Source organism: Miscanthus floridulus, chromosome 10 (genome assembly GCF_019320115.1).
Source record: "Miscanthus floridulus cultivar M001 chromosome 10, ASM1932011v1, whole genome shotgun sequence".
Lineage (NCBI taxonomy): Eukaryota > Viridiplantae > Streptophyta > Magnoliopsida > Poales > Poaceae > Miscanthus > Miscanthus floridulus.
Genome location: NC_089589.1, coordinates 140392206 through 140412828, shown reverse-complemented (window position 1 = coordinate 140412828; position 20623 = coordinate 140392206). Strand labels below are relative to the sequence as shown.

At 42.2% G+C, this 20623-nt stretch overlaps 1 pseudogene; it reads right to left on the bottom strand.

The window, feature by feature from the left end:
- Positions 1-17578: 17578 nt before the first annotated feature.
- Positions 17579-18534, bottom strand: LOC136489828 (uncharacterized; annotated as a pseudogene).
- Between the last annotated feature and the right edge of the window lie 2089 nt (positions 18535-20623).

Genomic DNA, 20623 nt, shown 5'->3' with positions numbered 1-20623 from the left:
AGCATAAACAGGTAATACTTAGTGTTCATCTATTCCATAAGGGTTCCAAGGCCGCTCGTGACCGTGAGCACAACTGATATACCAGTTTTACACTCTGCAGAGGTTGTACACTTTCACTGTGAGTCGTGATACCCATATGCCCGGGTTAATTACTCCCAAAACACTTCCAAGGTGAGCAGGCAGGGGTCACTATGAAGCCTTTCAAAGGTTCATCTAACAAGTTAGGGCCATTAGATTCACTCGGCAAACAGATATAGGAACCCCCCTGTCATATGGCATAATTCCTTCATGGCTATACACATAAGAGTAGAGGTTGTCCTATACCCGATTCGTCAAGCCATTCTTACGCCAATAAAGGTAACCACTAACAAGCTAAAAAAGGTCCTCATACTGAGCTAAAGCCAGAGCCATGTAGCCCTCATAGCTGTACTGTAAGTCCCGGATGATCACTTACAGATAAGTCCTTAGGGAGAGGAATCTGTAGCATTTAGAAAGTAGCTAAATACTCTAGCCCCCTGTTTCCATGTTGCTAAAAAGTCATATTTTAATGTTTATTGCATATACCATTAGTCAAGTTACAAGATCATAGTTTAATTGAGCACTAGCAAAGCTACCCAAATGCATATCCCGTAGGTGGCAAGGTAAAAGTTCAATTCTAGAAAATTGCTATCAAGGCGACACATGCAACATGAATTTAATGAATCAAAGTAAATAGGAAACAAGGATGATCCCATGCTATACTTGCCTTGAGCAAAGTACTCCTGCTAGTCCTGCTCGTCAAAGTTGTACCCTTGATCTCCCACGAATTGCTCACCGTCTATACTCGATAACACAGCAACATACAAGCATCCAGGAGCAATCATGCAAAGCAAACAAAGCTATAGATTAGAATAGTACACCAACAACATATAATCAAGATGAAAAGTTTGGAAAACGAGTCTACGTCTTGCTACAAACACAAAGATCACAAAAATCGGATCTAAAACGAAGAAGTTATGAATTAAACAAGTTTTCCTTTAGTAAAATAATAGATTAAATCTCATCTTGAATTTTAAAAGTTCAAAACCTAATTAGCAGTAGTATAAACATATAGATTACTTAATAACGAACCCAATGCAACTTGAACGGATCAAATTGGAGTTAAAACGGAGATTATATGGCTAAAACAAGTTGAGTGGCAAAACTGTAAATACCCGAAAACGTATTTTCAATTTAAACGAACAAAAATATGTTTTCAAAAAAAGAAAATAGAATCTAAAAAATGCGCTTTGGGCAGTGGGTTAAATCTGAAATAATTGTAAGGACTCATATGCAAAATTTTGATCGAAGGGGTACCCTTCATTCTGAGCCGCCGGATTAGAACTAGACGGCTGAGATTTGATCTGGCGGAAGAGACAGAGAGGGCTACGTCGGAACAGGGCCAGCGGCGAGAAAACGGCGACGGCGCCATGGGAGACCTCACTGGAGGTCACGGTTTCCGATCTACAGCACTCGGTTCGACAAAGTAAAAAACCCGGGAGACAGAGGGAGCGACGGCGGACTCACCGGACCCAAAAACACCGAGCGAGAAGCAACAAAGACGGCGCAGCGCTCGGTGGTCGGCGACGGTTGCGGCGGTGCTAGGGCGAGGCACGGCTGCGGCTTGCTTGGGCGAAAAACCTTGCTGCAAGATGGATAAGGAGGCGGCGGTGGCGGCTATTTATGGGGGCGGGGTCCTTGGGCGTCACGGCATCACGGAGATCGTGGCGGAGGCGGACACAAGGCGATGACGCGGGATGGAGTCCGACTAGAATACGAGCAAGGGGAAGGAGGAGGGCCTGACCTGTGGGCCAGGGCGGTCAGCGCCCAGAGGGGAGGCGCGTGGGTCAGCGAGCGTGCGGCTGGGCTAGCGAAACTAGGCCGCTGCGGCACGCAAGGGAGAAAAGCCGAGCTGGGCTTTGGCCCGAGCGGAAGGAAAAGGGAGAGGAAGGCCGGCGCTGGAACAAGGCCGAGCTGCCGACGGGAAGAAAGGGAAGTGGCTGACGCAGGGAAAAAAAAGAAAAGGCAGGCCCGCGCGGAAGGACTGGGCCAGCAGGCCGGAAATTGGGAAAGAAAGAAAGATATTCATTTTTCCTTTTCTAGTTTTTTTCCAAAGAAATTTTAAAGTGAAATTTCGACTCAATTTGAAATCCGACTTCAACCAAGCAATACAAAATATTATGCAACAGCATGAATGCACACTCATAGTCGTTAACCTATATTTGTTTTTAATTTAATAAAATTTATTATTTTTCCTAGGTTTAAGTTCCCACAAAATGCTTAATTAACCGTTTTCTCCTATTTAAAAAAATATGCAAAATTTAGGGTGTTACAATTCTACCCCCCTTAAAATGAATCTTGTCCCCGAGATTCGGACGATGCTTACTCAAATAACTGCGGGTATGTTTTCCTCAAATCCTCTTCTCTTTTCCAAGTAGCCTCATCTTCTGTGTACCGATTCCACTGAACCTTACACATCTTTATAACTCGGCTCCTTGTAACTCTTTCTACCATCTTCAAAATCCTTACTGAAAATTCCTCATAAGTGAGATCTTCCTTAACGGTAAGCTCTTCTAACGGTATCTGCTCCTCAGGTACACGCAAACACTTCTTTAGTTGAGACACATGGAACACATCGTGCACACCTAACAAACTCTCAGGCAATTCCAACTGATAAGCTACTTCACCACGTCTCTCCAAAATATTGAAAGGTCCAATATACCTTGGTGCTAACTTTCCTTTCATGTTAAACCTTCTCACACTTCTCATAGGTGACACTTTTAGGTATACATAATCACCTACTTCGAAAACCAATTCTCTTCTTCTAGTGTCAGCATAGCTCTTCTGTCGAGACTGAGCCACTCTCAAGTTATCTCTAATCATCCTTACTTGCTCTTCTGCGTCTCTTAGAACATCTGGTCCGAACACTTGAGTTTCTCCCGTTTGATTCCAAAACAACAGGGTTCTACACTTTCGTCCATACAAAGCTTTGAAAGGTGCCATATTGAGACTTTTCTGATAACTGTTGTTATATGAGAACTCTAGATAAGACAAACTCTTGTCCCAACTTGTACCATACTGCAACACACAAGCTCTCAACATATCCTCTAATATCTGATTAATTCTCTCAGTTTGCCCATCTGTCTGAGGATGATATGCTGTACTAAAATTCAACTTGGTTCCCAATGAACTGTGTACTTGCTGCCAAAAATGAGATGTAAATTGGGTACCTCGATCAGACACAATTTTCTTGGGAGCTCCATGTAGACACACTGTCCTCACCATATATAACTGGGCTAACCTCGGTCCATTATAAGTAGTCTTGATCGGTAAGAAGTGAGCAACTTTAGTTAACCGATCCACTATCACCCATATTGAATCGTAGCCTCTCTGAGTACGTGGTAACCCAACAATGAAATCCATACCGACTTCTTCCCACTTCCACTTAGGTATCTTCATTGGTTGTAGCAATCCTGCTGGTCTTTGATGTTCGGCTTTGACTCTCTGACATGTATCACACAAAGCCACATATTCAGCAACATCTCTTTTGAGTCCGTACCACCAATACTTCTCTTTCAGATCTAAATACATCTTGGTACTCCCTGGATGAATAGAGTAAGCAGACTCATGTGCCTCATGAAGAATTGCCTCTCGTATAGCCTTATCCTCAGGCACACATAGTTTTTTCCCAAACCAAAGAGTTCCATTGTCATCCATAAGGAAACCTAGTGCCTTACCAATCACTATGTTTTCCGCTATCTCTTTCAACTTCACATCCTGCAACTGTCCTTTACGTATTTCTTGCTCCAATTTAGGCTCTAACACGAACTCCACTGCATTAGTAGCAAAGCCTAAATTTAGTCGCTCAAACTCAGCACACAACTCACTTGACATCGATGTCACTTGCACCTCATTGGCATAACTCTTCCTGCTAAGAGCATCGGCAACAACATTCGCCTTTCCTAGATGGTAGTGTACCTCTAGATCATAATCTTTGATCAACTCTAACCATCGATGCTGTCTCATATTCAGATCCGTCTGAGTGAAAATGTACTTTAGACTCTTGTGATCAGTATAGATGTCACTCTTATGCCCGATAAGATATTGCCTCCATATCTTCAAAGCATGAACCACTGCTGCTAACTCCAAGTCATGAGTAGGATAATTTAACTCATGCTTTCTCAACTGTCGGGATGCATAAGCCACTACTCTACCTTCTTGCATAAGTACACATCCGAGATCTTGACGAGATGCATCACAATAGATAGAAAAGCTCTTGTTCAAATAATGCAAAACCAATACTGGGGCTGTAGTCAACCTCTTCTTCAACTCTTCAAAGTTAGCCTGGCACTTCTCGGACCACACAAACTTGGCATTTTTCTCTAACAAGGCTGTCATAGGCTTGGCAAGTTTAGAGAAACCTTCTATGAACCTTCTGTAATATCCAGCTAATCCCAAGAAACTACGAATCTCTCCCACATCTATTGGTGGCTTCCAATTCAATACATCTTTCACCTTGCTTGGATCTACTGCGATTCCACCATTAGAGACAACATGTCCTAGGAAAGAAACTTCCTTCAACCAGAATTCACACTTGCTTCGCTTAGCATACAACTTATGTTCTCTGAGCTTCTGCAAGACCAACCTCATATGTTCAGCGTGCTCTTCTTCTGTTTTGGAGAATACCAATATATCATCGATGAATACCACCACAAACTTATCCAAAAACTCCATGAACACCTTATTCATCAAATACATAAAGTAGGCAGGTGCGTTGGTCAAACCAAATGACATAACGGTGTACTCATACAAACCATACCTCATAGTAAAAGCTATCTTGGGTATGTCAGTTGCACGAATCTTCAACTGATGATAGCCAGAATGAAGATCAATCTTAGAGAAAACACAAGCACCTCTCAACTGATCAAACAAGTCATCAATTCTAGGCAACGGATACATGTTCTTGATAGTAACCTCATTGAGTGACCGATAATCAACACACATCCTCTGAGTACCATCCTTCTTGTCAATAAATATAACCGGTGCTCCCCAAGGTGATGAACTAGGACGAATAAAACCTTTCTCCTGTAACTCCTTTATTTGTTTCTTAAGTTCTTCTAATTCATTAACCCCCATTCTATATGGACGCTTAGCTATAGGTGTAGTTCCAGGTAATAATTCAATAATAAACTCAATGTCACGATCAGGTGGCATACCTAGCAAATCATCGGGGAACACATCCAGAAACTCATCAACCACTGGGTCCTCCTTGTTGCCCCTATCATCAAGCTGGTTCACTGTAGCTATCGGCTGTGCTTCTATTACAACATCAACCCTGATTCTTTCTCCATTCGGTGCGGTCACCACAACTACCTTCTCCTTACACTGAATCACTGCTTGTTGTTGCATCATCCAGTCCATACCCAGGATCACATCTATATCAGATGCTCTCAACACAATGGGGCTCACTTTGAACTCTACCCCCCTTAAGAATAGACTAGTCGGAAGACAACGATATGAAGCTTGCATACTTCCACCCAGTGAGTTTACTAATATGGGATTTTGCATGGCACATAAGGGTATGCTATGGTTTCTAACAAATGCTTGTGATATGAATGAATGCGAAGCTCCAGAATCAAAAAGAACAGTAGCGGGGGTGGAGTTGACATTGAACGTACCGAGCATGACTTCTGGTTCTGCATGCGCCGTCTTGGTAGACACATGGTTCACCTTTCCTATGTTGGGTGCTGGCTTCTGCGGCGTTCCCTTCTGATTACTCTGCAGACCCTGGGGTGTCTGCTGATTCTGCTTTCTAGGGCAATGGTTAGCATAATGCCCAACTTCTCCACAACGATAGCATACGTTGGGGGTACTAGGTGCACTGGTCTTTATGGGAGTGTTGTTGGGTGTTCCCTGTCGTGGTGGCTGCTGACCACTCTGCTGCAGAGGACGTTGATTACCAATCTACTATTGGTTCGGGTTGCACTGAGGATACTGACCACGATTCCAGACTGCGCAGAAAATTTCACTTGAAACAGAGATATCTCACAAACCAGATCAGATATGAGGGTGATTCCAGAGGCATTGGAAAGATACTTAAGTCTAGTTATTCCCATAAAAATTTCATAATTTTTGGTCAAGTAGATTCTAATTGGCATTAAGATAGGGACAGACTGCTCTGAAAAATAGATTCCGAGAGAACAAGATGTAACAAACCCAACTATTGATTTATTGACCCAATCTTTAATATTCTTAACTATGGAACTTGCAGACATGCCCACAAAGTTCCAGCACTCATTACAAAGATCCAACTCACACATAAACATAATAACAAATCAACTAAACACACCAATGTTCACACCGCACTAATAGGCTCGACTAGACTCAACTTGACTCGTTCTACTATCGTTCTATTACATAAAAGAGACTCCAACATCTATGGGCGAGACTTATGGGGAAGCTCCTCGTACATATTTGGCAAGTTGAGGCACCCCCTTTGCTCATCTATCACCTGCCGGTGTCTCTTGATGGTTTTCTGCTGTGCCTTCAATTGATCCTCAAGTCGGTGAATCTTTGCCATGGACTCATAGCCAAAGTGTACCATCACCTGGGTTGTTGGATCCGTGCCCTGCGGGTCCATCATCGCCCATCCCAATTCTAGGTGTTGGTGAGGGAGGAATCGATATTGATCATCCTTCATGTCCTCCAATTGGTGACCACGGAGGCCTATGCAAGCTTCAGCGGCTGCATCTTCTATGCCTTCCTCCATGGTAGCACGGTGAGCATGGTGCGCATAGTTTGAATCCAGCTGATATGTGCCTTTCTGTTCGTCCTTGATGGTGATGCACACCCTGGTCTTCCAATAGGTGTCTTCAAGAGGGTGTGTATGTTCTTCATAGACATATTCCACAGCTGCATCCCAGTCCCCATAGTAGGCCTGAAGCATGCTCATGAGTTGGTGATGTGAAACGGAGGATTCACATCCTAGCTTATACCACACCTTCGTCGTCCACCCTAGGGGCGGGATCGGCTCATCCCCTTCAACGCCATCTTCCTCGTCATCATCGGACAAGTGGACGACCTCGACTTCTTGGGGTTCCTCCTAGACTAGCTTAGGTTTAGGTACAGGTGTTGGCGGTGTTGGCGAATCAAATTCTTGTTCCTAGGGTTCTTCCTCCTTAGGCTCCATGGACAACCCATGAGGTGGGTAGTATCCTCCAGTGCTGATGCGGGTAGTCTTGCTGGCACGAGGCATCTATAGAATTAGATTTAGTTAGATTAGATTAGAAGCAATAATTTTCATAATAGAATAAGGCAAAAGAAGCATAAAACTTTAGCAAATAACAAGGGTGAGATAGAAAGCATGAAATGAGTGAAGCAAAAGAAGCTAAAACGACCATTGCTAACTAGGCTTGCGTCCTACAGTCAACACAGCTCTGATACCAATTTGTCACACCTAATTTTAAGGATAAAATAGAGTGCAAAATCTTATGTGCGCCCAGAGATCAGTCACACACATAAGCCGACAAATTATGAATAGTATCGTCCCAAGTGTTTATTACATCACGAATAAGACAGAGTTATCACATAAATATAGCGGAAATAATAAAAGATCTCTCGTGGAAGCTCCATTTCACAGGGACATCGACTGGTTGACTACAAGTCTAGTAGTCCTCAGGAAAATCATCATACCCAAAGCCATCTGTTACCCATCCGGGATTTTTATCCATGTAATGAAAATAAACAAGCGTAAGTACATGTCGTACTCAACAAGTGTAACATGGGGTTTATGAGGCTCAAAAGGCTCGTCACAGGTTTAACAGCGTTCAGCTTTTAGTTGTCACAATTTTAGCTTAAGAGTAGCAACAAGTTGTTTCAATTCCCAATACAAAAAACATGATCAAATGTAAACATGATTAATAAATAGCATAAACAGGTAATACTTAGTGTTCATCTATTCCATAAGGGTTCTAAGGCCGCTCGTGACCATGAGCTGACTGATATACTAGTTTTACACTCTACAGAGGTTGTACACTTTTACTGTGAGTCGTGATACCCATATGCCCAGGTTAATTACTCCCAAAACACTTCTAAGGTGAGCAGGCAGGGGTCACTATGAAGCTTTTCAAAGGTTCGTCTAACAAGTTAGGGCCATTAGATTCACTCGAAAAACAGATATAGGACCCCCCTGTCAGATGGCACAATTCCTTCGTGGCTATACACATAAGCGTAGAGGCTGTCCTATACCCGATTCGTCAAGCCATTCTTACGCCAATAAAGGTAACCACTAACAAGCTAGAAAATGTTCTCATTCCGAGCTAAAGCTAGAGCCATGTAGCCCTCATAATTGTACTGTAAGTCTCGGATAATCACTTACAGATAAGTCCTTAGGGAGAGGAATCTGTAGCATTTAGAAAGTAGCTAAATACTCCAGCCCCCTGTTTCTATGTTGATAAAAAGTCATATTTTCATGTTTTTTGCATATACCATTAGTCAAGTTACAAGATCATGGTTTAATTGAGCACTAGCAAAGCTACCCAAATGCATATCCCGTAGGTGACAAGGTAAAAGTTCAATTCTAGGAAATTCCTATCAAGGCGACACATGCAACATGAATTTAATGAATTAAAGTGAATAGGAAATAAGGATGATCCCATGCTATCTTTGCCTTGAGCAAAGTACTCCTGCTGGTCCTGCTCGTCAAAGTTGTACCCTTGATCTCCCATGAATTGCTCACCGTCTATACTCGATAACACAACAACATACAAGCATCCAGGAGCAATCATGCAAAGCAAACAAAGCTATAGATTAGAACAATACACCAATAACATCGAATCAAGCTGAAAAGTTTGGAAAACGAGTCTACGTCTTGCTACGAACACACAGACGCGAAGATCACAAAAATCGGATCTGAAACGAAGAAGTTATGAATTAAACAAGTTTTCCTTTAGTAAAATAATAGATTAAATATAATCTTGAATTTTAAAAGTTGAAAACCTAATTAACAGTAGTATAAACATGTAGATTACTTAATTATGAACCCAACGCAACTTGAACGGATCAAATCGGAGTTAAAACGGAGATTTTATGGCTAAAACAAGTTGAGTGGCAAAACTGTAAATACCCGAAAATGTATTTTCAATTTAAACGAACAAAAATACGCTTCAAAAATAGAAAATAGAATCTCAAAAACGTGCTTTGGACTGCGGGTTAAATCTGAAATAATTGTAAGGACTCATATGCAACTCATATGCAAAATTCCTATCGAAGGGGTATCCTTCATTCTTAGCCGCCGGATTAGAAATAGACGGCTGAGATTTGATCTGGCGGAAGAGAGAGAGAGGGCTACGCCGGAACAGGGCCAGCTGCGAGAAAACGGCGGCGGCGCCATTGGAGACCTCACTGGAGGTCGCGGTTTCCGATCTACAGCACTCGGTTCGACAAAGTAAAAAACCCGGGAGACAGAGGGAGCGACGGTGGACTCACCGGACCCAAAAACACCAAGCGGGAAGCAACAAAGACGGCGCGGCGCTCGGGGGTCGGCGGCGGTTGCGGCGGTGCTAAGGCGAGGCGCGGCTGCGGCTTGCTTGGGCGAAAAAACTTGCGGCAAGATGGATAAGGAGGCGACGGTGGCGGCTATTTATGGGGGCGGGGTCCTTGGGCGTCATGGCATCACGGAGATCGTGGCGGAGGCAGACACAAGGCGACGGCGCGGGATGGATTCCGACTGGAATATGAGCAAAAGGAAGGAGGAGGGCCTGACCTGTGGGCCAGGGCGGTCAGCGGCCGGTGGGGAGGCGCGCGGGTCAGCGGGCGTGCGGCTGGGCTGGCGAAACTTGGCCGCTGCGGCGCCCAAGGGAGAAAAGCCGAGCTGGGCTTCGGCCCGAGCAGAAGGAAAAGGGAGAGGAAGGCTGGCGCTGGAACAAGGCCGAGTGGCCAGCGGGAGGAAAGGGAAGTGGCCGACGCACGGAAAAAAAAAGGCAGGCCCGTGCGGAAGGACTGGGCCAGCTGGCCGGAAATTGGGAAAGAAAGAAAGATATTCATTTTTCCTTTTCTAGTTTTTTTCCAAAGAAATTTATAGTGAAATTTCGACTCAATTTGAAACCCGACTTCAACCAAGCAATACAAAATATTATGCAATAGCATGAATGCACACTCATAGTCGCTGACCTATATTTGTTTTAAATTTAATAAAATTTATTATTTTTCCTAGGTTCAAGTTCCCACAAAATGCTTAATTAACTGTTTTCTCCTATTTAAAAAAATACGCAAAATTTTGGGTGTTACTGATGAAAAAATGGCATCTCTTCTTGCAACTACGTGGTTGGGCCGAAGATGAATAGCGAACTGCTGCAAGCTTTGACATTTTGAGTTACATATATATACTTACATGTGGTTGCTGAGGCACTCACTGAATCACCGCATGCACAAAGAGAATCAGTGAATCTATATTACTTTTTTAGAAGATATAAGCAACTCCAACAGACTAAGTAAATGTATTCGTGAAGCCATTTATATCTATTGTGATCCCAAAAATCATTTCAACAACTTGTCTATATTGTTTTTCCATTTTTCCCTGATGGCTATCCCACCGTTCTCGCTGACCATATTCCCTAGCGAGTCCTACTTGCTATCTGTGTTTTCTAGTTTAGCTAGGCTGTTATAAAACTCGACATTTTAGATGGGTTTTCTATTTTATATAATGGCTAAATATCATAATTTAACATCTAATTTTACCAAGTCTCTTGGAGTTGACACTAGGAGTGAGACACTCCATCTTACTATTACTAATCAGAGGCTGCCTCTACGTTAATTCTCATCAGAACCGCTAGAAAAAAGATAAATGCTAGAAATTCTCACATTAATCAGAAACATCTAACCTTTAATTGAAAGACTCCAACTATCCCTTAACCGTAGATTTATTTCCTTTTTTAAATTATCCAGCTCCACAATTATATAGATAAAAAATGACGTATGGGAACAAATTCTTCAAGAAAAAAAAAACTTATGAGAAAAAATCTCCTATACACAACTTTAATGTACGGAAAAATTTCTTCAAAAAAACTAATATCTTTTTTTGCTAGGAAAAAACATTCTGTTGATCTATCTACAAATAAAAAATACCTGTACGGTTAGATATTAATAAAATATCACATAAATAAATAAATAAAACATCCAAGTTAGATAATCTATAAATAAAAAATAAAAAAATCAAATAGAAGGTTAATCTGTTAATCCGAGAAAAAATTCTTCAAGAAAAATAACGTACGGGAAAAAATCTCCTGTACCAAAGTTTACACAACTTCAACGTATAGAAAAAATTTCTTCAAGAAAATAAAAACGTACGGGAAAAATCTCCTACTCACATTCATATTTGGTTAAAACTATAATATCTGCGGTTAGTATCTTAATAAAATATCAGGTCAACAATGCCCATCACATGCACGTTAGATAATCTATCAATGTCACACCCAATTTTAAGGATAAAATAGGATGCAAAATCTTATGTGCGTCTAGAGATCAGTCACACACATAAGCCGACAAATTATAAATAGTATCATCACAAGTGTTTATTACATCACGAATATTATGACAGAGTCTTCATATAGATATAGCGGAAGTATAACGAAAAGATCTCTTGCGGAAGCTCCATTTCACAGGGACGTCGACTGGTTGACCACAAGTCTAGAAGTCCTCAGGAAAATCATCACACCCATAGTCATTTGTTACCCATCCGGGATTTTTATCCAAATAATGAAAATAAACAAGCGTAATTACATGTCGTACTCAACAAGTGTAACACGACGTTCATGAGGCTTAAAAGGCTTGACACAAGTTTAACAACATTCAGCTCTTAGTTGTCACAATTTTACCTTAAGAGTAGCAACAAGTTGTTTCAATTCCCAATGCAAAACACATGATCAATGTAAACATGAATAATGAATAGCATAAACAGATAATTCTTAGTGTTCATCTATTCCGTAAATGTTCCAAGGCCGCTCGTGACCGTGAGCACGGCTGATATACTAGTTTTACACTCTACAGAGGTTGTACACTTTCACTATGAGTCGTGATACCCGTATGACCGGGTTTATAACTCCCAAAACACTTCCAAGGTGAGTAGGCAGGGGTCACTATGAAGCGTTTCAAAGGTTCGTCTAACAAGTTAGGGCCAATAGATTCACTCGGCAAACAGATATAGAGCTCCCCTTCCCGATGGCACAATGACACGCAGCCTATACTCAAGGGGACAGAGGCCGCACTATACCCAATTCGTCAAGTCATTCTTACGCCAATAAAGGTAACCACTAACAAGCTAGAAAAAAGGTCCTCATACTGAGCTAAAGCCAGAGCCATGTAGTCCTCACAGCTGTACTATAAGTCTCGGATAATTACTTACAGATAAGTCCTTAGGGAGAGGAATCTGAAGCATTTAGAAAGTAGCTAAATACTCCAGCCCCCTGTTTCCAAGTTGCAAAAAAGTCATATTTTAATGTTTATTGCATATACTATTAGTCAGGTTACAAGATCATGGTTTAATTGAGCACTAGCAGAGCTACCCCAATGCATATCCCGTAGGTGACATGTTATAAGTTCAATTCTAGGAAATCCCTATCAAGGTGACACATGCAACATGAATTTAATGAATTAAAGTGAATAGGAAACAAGGATGATCCCATGCTATACTTGCCTTGAGCAAAGTACTCCTGCTGATCTGACTCGTCAAAGTAGTACCCTTGATCTCCCATCAATTGCTCAACGTCTAGACTCGATATCACATCAACATACAATCATCCAGGAGCAATTATGCAAAGCAAACAAAGCTATAGATTAGAACAGTACACCCACAACATAAAATCAAGATAAAAAGTTTGGAAAACGAATCTACGTCTCGCTACGAACACACAGACACGAAGATCAAAAAAATCAGAGCTAATACGAAGAAGTTATGAATTAAACAAGATTTCATATAGTAAAATAATAGATTAAATCTAACCTCGAATTTTAAAAGTTGAAAACCTACTTAACAGTAGTATAAACATGTATATTACTTAATTATGAACCTAACACAACTTGAACGGATCAAATCGGAGTTAAAACGGAGATTTTATGGCTAAAACAAGTCTAGTGGCAAAACTGTAAATAGCTGAAAACGTATTTTCAATCTAACCGAACCAAAGTACGCTTTAAGTAAAAGAAAACAGAATCGGGAAACATGCTTTGGACTGTGGGTTAAGTCTTAGAAAATTGTAAGGGGATTTTTGTAAATGTAACAGCGAAAGGGTAACTTGGATTTGGGACCGTAGGATTAGAATTGGATGGCTGAGATTTGATCTGGCGGGTGGAAAAAAACGTTGCCGGAACAGGGCCGGCGGCGAGGTTGACCGCGATGGCGCCATGGCCGGCTCACTGGAGCTCATGGTTCTCGGCCTATAGTGCATGATTCGATGAAAGAAAAACACTGGGAGAGAGCGGAGGGGATGGGGATCTCACCAGAGCCGAAAAGAACAACCGAAAAGCAACGACGGCGGCGCAGCGTTCGACGGACGGTGGCTCTCTCGGCGGCGCTAGGGTGAGGCATGGCTGCGGGCTTGGGTGGATGAAGACCTTGCTGCAATGTGGGATAGGGAGGTGGGGCAAGCTCGGGCGGCTTTTTAAGGGCGCGGAAACTTGGGAGGCACAGCACCCACGACGTAGCAAGGCTGGACTCGGGCGGCGTCGGCGTGGATAGTGTCTGAAGTGGACACGGCACGAGGAAGAAGGAGTGCCGGACCGGCGGGCCAGGGCGGTCAGCAGCCGAAGGAAAGAGGAGCGGGGGGCGAGAGTCTGGCTGGGCCGGGCGCCTTGCTGGGCTGCTGCGGTGCGGCGCGGGAGAGAAGCCAAGCTGGGCTTCGGCCCGAGCGGGAAGGAGAGGAATTGCCCGCGGGAGCTAGGCCGGTGCTGGAAGTAGGCCGAATGAATGGGCCGAAAGGAAGGGGAGAAAGGAGAATTCGTTTACCAATTTTTGCAAAACAATTTCAAAATCAATTTCGAATGCAAATTCAATTCAACTTAGAATCTAATTTCAAATCAAGCAATACAAAAAGATATGCAGTGGCATGGGTGCACACACATGATTGTGAACCTACATTTGATTTTAATTTTACAAAATTTATTATTTTCCTAAATTCAAACTCCCACAAAATGCACAATTAATCACTTTCTCCTATTTCAAGAATATGCAAAATTTAGGGTGTTACAATTCTACCCCCCTTAAAATAAATCTCATCCTCGAGATTCGGACGATGCTTACTTAAATAACTGTGGGTATGTTTTCCTCAAATCCTCTTCTCTTTGCCAAGTAGCCTCATCTTCTGTATACCGATTCCACTGAACCTTGCACATCTTTATAACTTGGCTCCTTGTAACTCTTTCTGCCGTCTCCAAAATCCTTACCGGAAACTTCTCATAAGTGAGATCTTCCTTAACCGTAAGCTCTTCTAACGGTATCTGCTCCTCTGGTACACGCAAACACTTCTTTAGTTGAGACACATGGAACACATCGTTCACACCTGACAAACTCTCAAGCAATTCCAACTGATAAGCTACTTCACCATGTCTCTCTAAAATCTTGAAAGGCCCAATATACCTTGGTGCTAACTTTCCTTTCATGTTAAACCTTCTCACACTTCTCATAGGTGACATCTTCAAGTAAACATAATCACCTACTTTGAAAATCAATTCTCTTCTCCTAGTGTCGGCATAACTCTATTATCGAGACTGAGCCACTCTCAAGTTATCTCTGATCATCCTTACTTGCTCTTCTGCGTCTCTTAAAACATCTAGTCCAAACACTTGAGTTTCTCCCGTTTGATTCCAAAACAACAAGGTTCTACACTTTCGTTCATACAACACTTCAAAAGGTGCCATATTGAGACTCTTCTGATAACTATTGTTATATGAGATCTCTGCATAAGGCAAACTCTTGTCCCAACTTGTAATGTACTGCAATGCACAAGCTCTCAACATATCCTCTAATATCTGATTAATTCTCTCAGTTTGCCCATATGTCTAAGGATGATATGCTGTACTAAAATTCAACTTTGTTCCCAACGATCTATGTATTTGCTGCCAAAAATGAGATGTAAATTGGGTATCTCGATCAGACACAATTTTCTTAGGAACTCCATGTAGACACACTATTCTCTCCATATATAGTGCAGCCAATTGGGTACTAGTATAGGTAGTCTTGACCGGTAAGAAATGAGCAACTTTAGTTAACCGATCCACTATTACCCAAGTAGAATCATAACCTCTCTAAGTGCGTGGTAACCCAACTATAAAATCCATACCAACTTCTTCCTACTTCCACTCAGGTATCTTCATTGGTTGTATCAACCCTGCAGGTCTTTGATGTTCAGCTTTGACTCTCTGACACGTGTCTAGATGCATCCTCAAAGGTGGTGGGAAACCGACCCTCGAAGATGGCTGACAGGTGGGCCAGGGGGAGGCCGGCCGGCCTACAGGTGGGGCCGGCCGGTGTCTCGCCCTCTGCTTCTATGACGTGGCTTCTGGGTCCTTCTAGAGCCTTCCCACGTAGGTGCCACGGTGGAAATCCGTATTTTCCTTTGACGTTTAGGTCTTCCTTGGCGGTTTTTAGATTAAACCCTGCTGAAAACACAGATTCACCAAAACTTATGAAATTTATTAGTTTAGGCCTCTACACCTTCATTAGTGATCATATTTATGCCCTTATCCATATTTAATTGACGGTTTATATTGGTTGTTAACTACCGTCAACAATTCCCCTAAGCTTAACATTTGCTAGTCCCTTAGCAAGCTAAACTCAGAAATGGATCAGGAGTTGCTACTATGCTTTCACGCCTCAAAAGTACACATGTGTTCAATTAAAAATTCTCCTTCGGATTAGTATAAACTGATCTGACTTTAAAACTTACCCATATTACCTTCAACTACCTTCAACCATGGGGCTTCTCAGCCTTGACTTAGGTCTTGAGCAATTGAAAGACAAAACGATCAAGTCAAGCCCTATATCTCAAGTTCTTCGTTCAACCATTATTCTGAAGATTTTATAGGTTTTTAAAATAAAACTCAGAGATTCCATTGTATGACACTCTCAAGTCTTTCAATATATGTGCTATTTGTGGATCCTCTCCAAGGCAACAATGATGTTATGCCATTTTCTCTTCCTACCACTAAGGCTTATGTGGAGTTCATATGTACGGAGAAAGCTAGAATATACTTACAATGCATATATTGTAAAGTCAAACCTCGGATCCAAAGAGAGTTGAGTCATACAATCAAATCAAGATGTGCATGTGTGCGGAATATATGGTGGATATATATATATATATGGTGGCTAACCTAATTATACTATGCTCCTTGAAAACTTATCTCTCTTTTCAAAACTTGGAAACACTTGCTAGAGAGCAGGGGCTATCTTATTCATCTTTTTCAGACGGGCATCTAAGTACCCATTGTTTTGATAATTCGGACACTTGTCCATTTTTTTCTCAAATCTCTTTTTTTTCTTCGTCTTTTTTTCATGAATAACTTTTGCATAGCCCCATGTCTCCTTTATGCAACAAAACTTTGAGAGACAGCAACAAGAACTTTGGAGCACTTATTTGGTGGATGGGAAACCTATCAAGCATATTTTTTGTGTTTTCTCTCAGTGTAGGAGTAAAATATTTTTTTGTGGATCTAGATGGAATGCATGTTTTTGCGCCTACCCCTAGTGTAGGAATAGTGCATATGTGGGTGGTGAGTACGTGATCTTGATTTTAAGAGCATGACAAACCTCTCATAAGGGTCAACAAAGCTTGACTAAACGCAATGCAAAAGCAAGCAACATATACATGGAAGTTTACCTAGCCTAAATAACATGTATTGTTCTGGTGGAAATTTAAGCTTTGTCATACAGGAACTCATCATGTAACTTTTTTATGTTTTTGAAAATGTAAATCTCCAAAACTTTAGTGTCACTAGAAACAAGATAAATTGTAGCTCAGACCTTCTCATATCATATCCGTCAATTACCAAGACTTAGATCAAGCATTCGCTACCCACCGGTTTCAAGTTTAGAGTAAATCTTTATATCAAATCAGTCGTATCCAAAACTTGGGAGAATTCACGGCTGAAAACTATGTACTTGAAAGGAATTACAACAGAGCAACTATTAATCATTTCCATTTAAGAGATTTTTTTAAGTCCTCTTTATTTTATTTAACTCTTAGAAACAGAAAACTAGACACATACTTTTTATTTTATTTTCACAATTTAAAATCACACCTTATTAATATATATATAGCTCAGATAAATTTTTATTTTGTTTTAGTTTGTTATGCATCTTTTTATGACTTTAGCAAATATGAAACAAACTTAAAAATAGTAGAACCAAAAAGAGAAAGAAATACTTAGCTAGATACATGAAGGATGCTCCTCCCCAAGCTGGATGTTGTCGTGGTCTTTCTTATCCGTCCAGAAGTTGTGTTCCTCGCATAGCGGGTGTAGCAATGCTTCAGAAGAATGTACTTCAGATGGATAGTGTTACTCTTGATCATTCTGCAAAATACTCCAACAAAAACACCAAAACTCGTGGCACATATTAGGATAAGGGTAGCGGTCACCAAAACTCGTCGAACAATTAAGTGCAAAGTCAGCTCATCATCGGCACTGGGCACATGGTCAGTCAGAAGCTAACTAAAATATATATTCTTTTTTTGGCGCGTTTTGGGTTCGTTTACCTTGCTCTCCGTCGAAGCTGTGGTAGTAGAAAGTGATGTAAGGGGAGTCGCAGTCAGGCACGTACTCCTTCACCGTCCAGGTGACCTTGGTGAAACCCTCTGTGGCCACCTGATCGATGAACAACGACGGCGCGCGAGACTAAGCTAGTGAATCCGTGCAGGAAGATAGCACATCGTACCGTGGAGTGCGTTCTTGCCGTCGTTGATGTACAGGCGTGTAGGCTTTGCCGTCGAGCACGAAGCGGCCTTTGGCGACTCTGTTGGCCACGCGGCCGACCAGCGCCCCGAAGTAAGAAGAACCGTTCTGTTTGAGCAGAGGGGCGAACAATACAATACAGCCGTGTTGAACACCAGAGGAAGAGGAACACACTGCAAGCTCTAGAGTGCATGTGAGAACAGAGAGATCTGTCATCTTACCACATACTCAGCAATAGTGTCATACCCAAGGACGACATCAGCCAAGTTCCCTGCAGCAAGAAATTCACATGAGCATGTAAACCAGCGTTATGATAGACGCAGTCACAAAGCATGCATTACGCAAAAGGACTCTAGCTTGGAAGCTATGGAAACCATGCATACCTTTGGAGTCAGGAACGATGACAGACATGAGGGTGGCTCCCCAGTTGGTGACCTTGATGGAGAAATCCCCCTTCTTGTTCTTGAGCTCGTAGGCCCCAACCGTCTTCCTCGCAGCATCGTCACGGTCGGCCAATGCAAGGCACAGCAGTAGAGCAGCAGGGAGGAGGAGGACCAACGCAGCTCTCGCCATTGCACACACACTAGGAAGGGTGCACGTTACAGAGAGGAGAGGAGATGTGGCGCAGCTGGGACGACTACTCGCGGATGTGTGTGTTTGTGTGTGTGTCTATATATATATATATATATATATATATATATATATATATATATATATATATATATATATATATATATATATATATATATATATATATATATATATATATATATATATATATATATATATATATATATATATCTATATATATATATATATATGTGTGTGTGTGTGTGTGTGTGTGTGTGTGTGTGTGTGTGTGTGTGCGCGCGCGCGCGCGCGCGCGTGTGCACGGATGACAACCTGATCAATCAGCTGGTCTTCTCCGGTTTCTGCTCCAAAGGATCTTAAACAAAAGGATCTAGCTAGTGACAGCCTTTTCAATTCCTATATATGCTGGCATCCAGTGCTTCTTTTCTTTCTAGAGATCTGTGATCTACTCGATCGTAATTGGCGGCTAGTCTCAGCTTAATTATTTGCACGATCGTTTACTTTGCCACATTATTCATGGCACGTTGCCACGTTGCATCTTTTGGCTCCGAGATCTGAGATGCTGCTAACCATATGCATGCAGATGAAGGGTAGGTCTCTTTGGTTCGGATCTGCCTCTAGTTCACTGACTTTGCTTAATTGTGAAAATATTTTGTTCAACAGAACTCTATAAACCAGCAATTGTTCTAGGGCAGCAAGATATGTTTTCCCACTGACAGGAACTGTAACACCCCAGGTGTTTGCCACCAGTTAAGCAATGGGTTTGAGCTAAAACATGGTATATTAAGTGATGATGAAGATGTCAAGGTCAACCTATGGAATTGAGCCCCGACCTAAACTTGGATATTGCACCCTTGCTTTACATATAGGCCCTTTTCAAGATATATGCTTGGGTGGTGTTATTGGAATATCTTCATGTGTCTCACATCAATACCCATCTATATTGGACACTCAAAAAGTTTCATGCAGTTTGGAATCAAAAAGTCACATGAAATGATAAGTTATATCCTTGTTGGAATGATTTTACTAAGTGCTTGAATTGCACTATTAAGTGAATGAGAACATGAGATGTCAACCAAACCTTACAACCTTGCCAAAATGACTCTAGATGAACTCTACAACAAAAGTCATGAAAAGTTCATGTTGGGCAAATGCCAAGAAAATGCTCCAATGGATCAAAAAGGATAATTTAAGCTTCATCGTGATCCTACTTTGGTCAAAGTAGGACAGTAGGTTCTATACCAGTTTTGAGGTTGGACCTTAAATGAAAGTTGTAGTCCATATCATGTAGAACAAACTTTGTTTTTGGACCAAGAGCTAGATCAACTTGGAAATAAGTCAAACAGAGGCTCGAAGATTGAATCAACGGCTGTTTTTAGACTTAGAATTTTTCTAAGTCTAGAATTCATCGTCGTCGACGTTGGCATGTCGCGTTCTCGTGTTTTCGTTAAGCAACTTGACTTGACCCCAAAATAGAAGTTGGAGCTAATTCATTGGAGAAGATCATACAAAAGGTTGGGATCAGTTTGACCATGTTTGGACCAAGTAGTTCGACTTCAAGCAGAGCGACACTTAACCCTTGTTAAGTCACTGACAATGTCAACTTGAGGCTTGATTAGCTACTAATCCGAGAGTTTAATGCCTATGCACCCTTAATAAAAGTTGGAGAGCAGCCTGTGGACAACAACTTTGCTACAGGCACCCAGGTCCGAATCCAAGCTGAATATGCTGAAAAACGCGTCTGAACTCGGGCTCCATCGCGCGCGCCAGGTGTTCGATGGCGGGCCCCATAGGGGACACGCGGATGCCATGCTCGCCGCCGCTGCTCCACGCGTCGAGGGCGCCCCGCCGAAGCCGCCTGCCCCTGCTTGCGTAAATGGGGAGCACCAGAGCGCCCTCACTCGCCTCTCTGCTCGCCCTGCTCTCCTCCTCCCTCGCCTTCTCCGCTGCACGCGCGCGCCAGAGCGCGCCGCCATGAATGCCGCCGTCGAGCTCGCTGCCGCTGCTACTGCCTCCACTCCATCCCTCCTCCGTCCGAACCAAGCGCGGCATCACCTTCTCCGTCATGCGC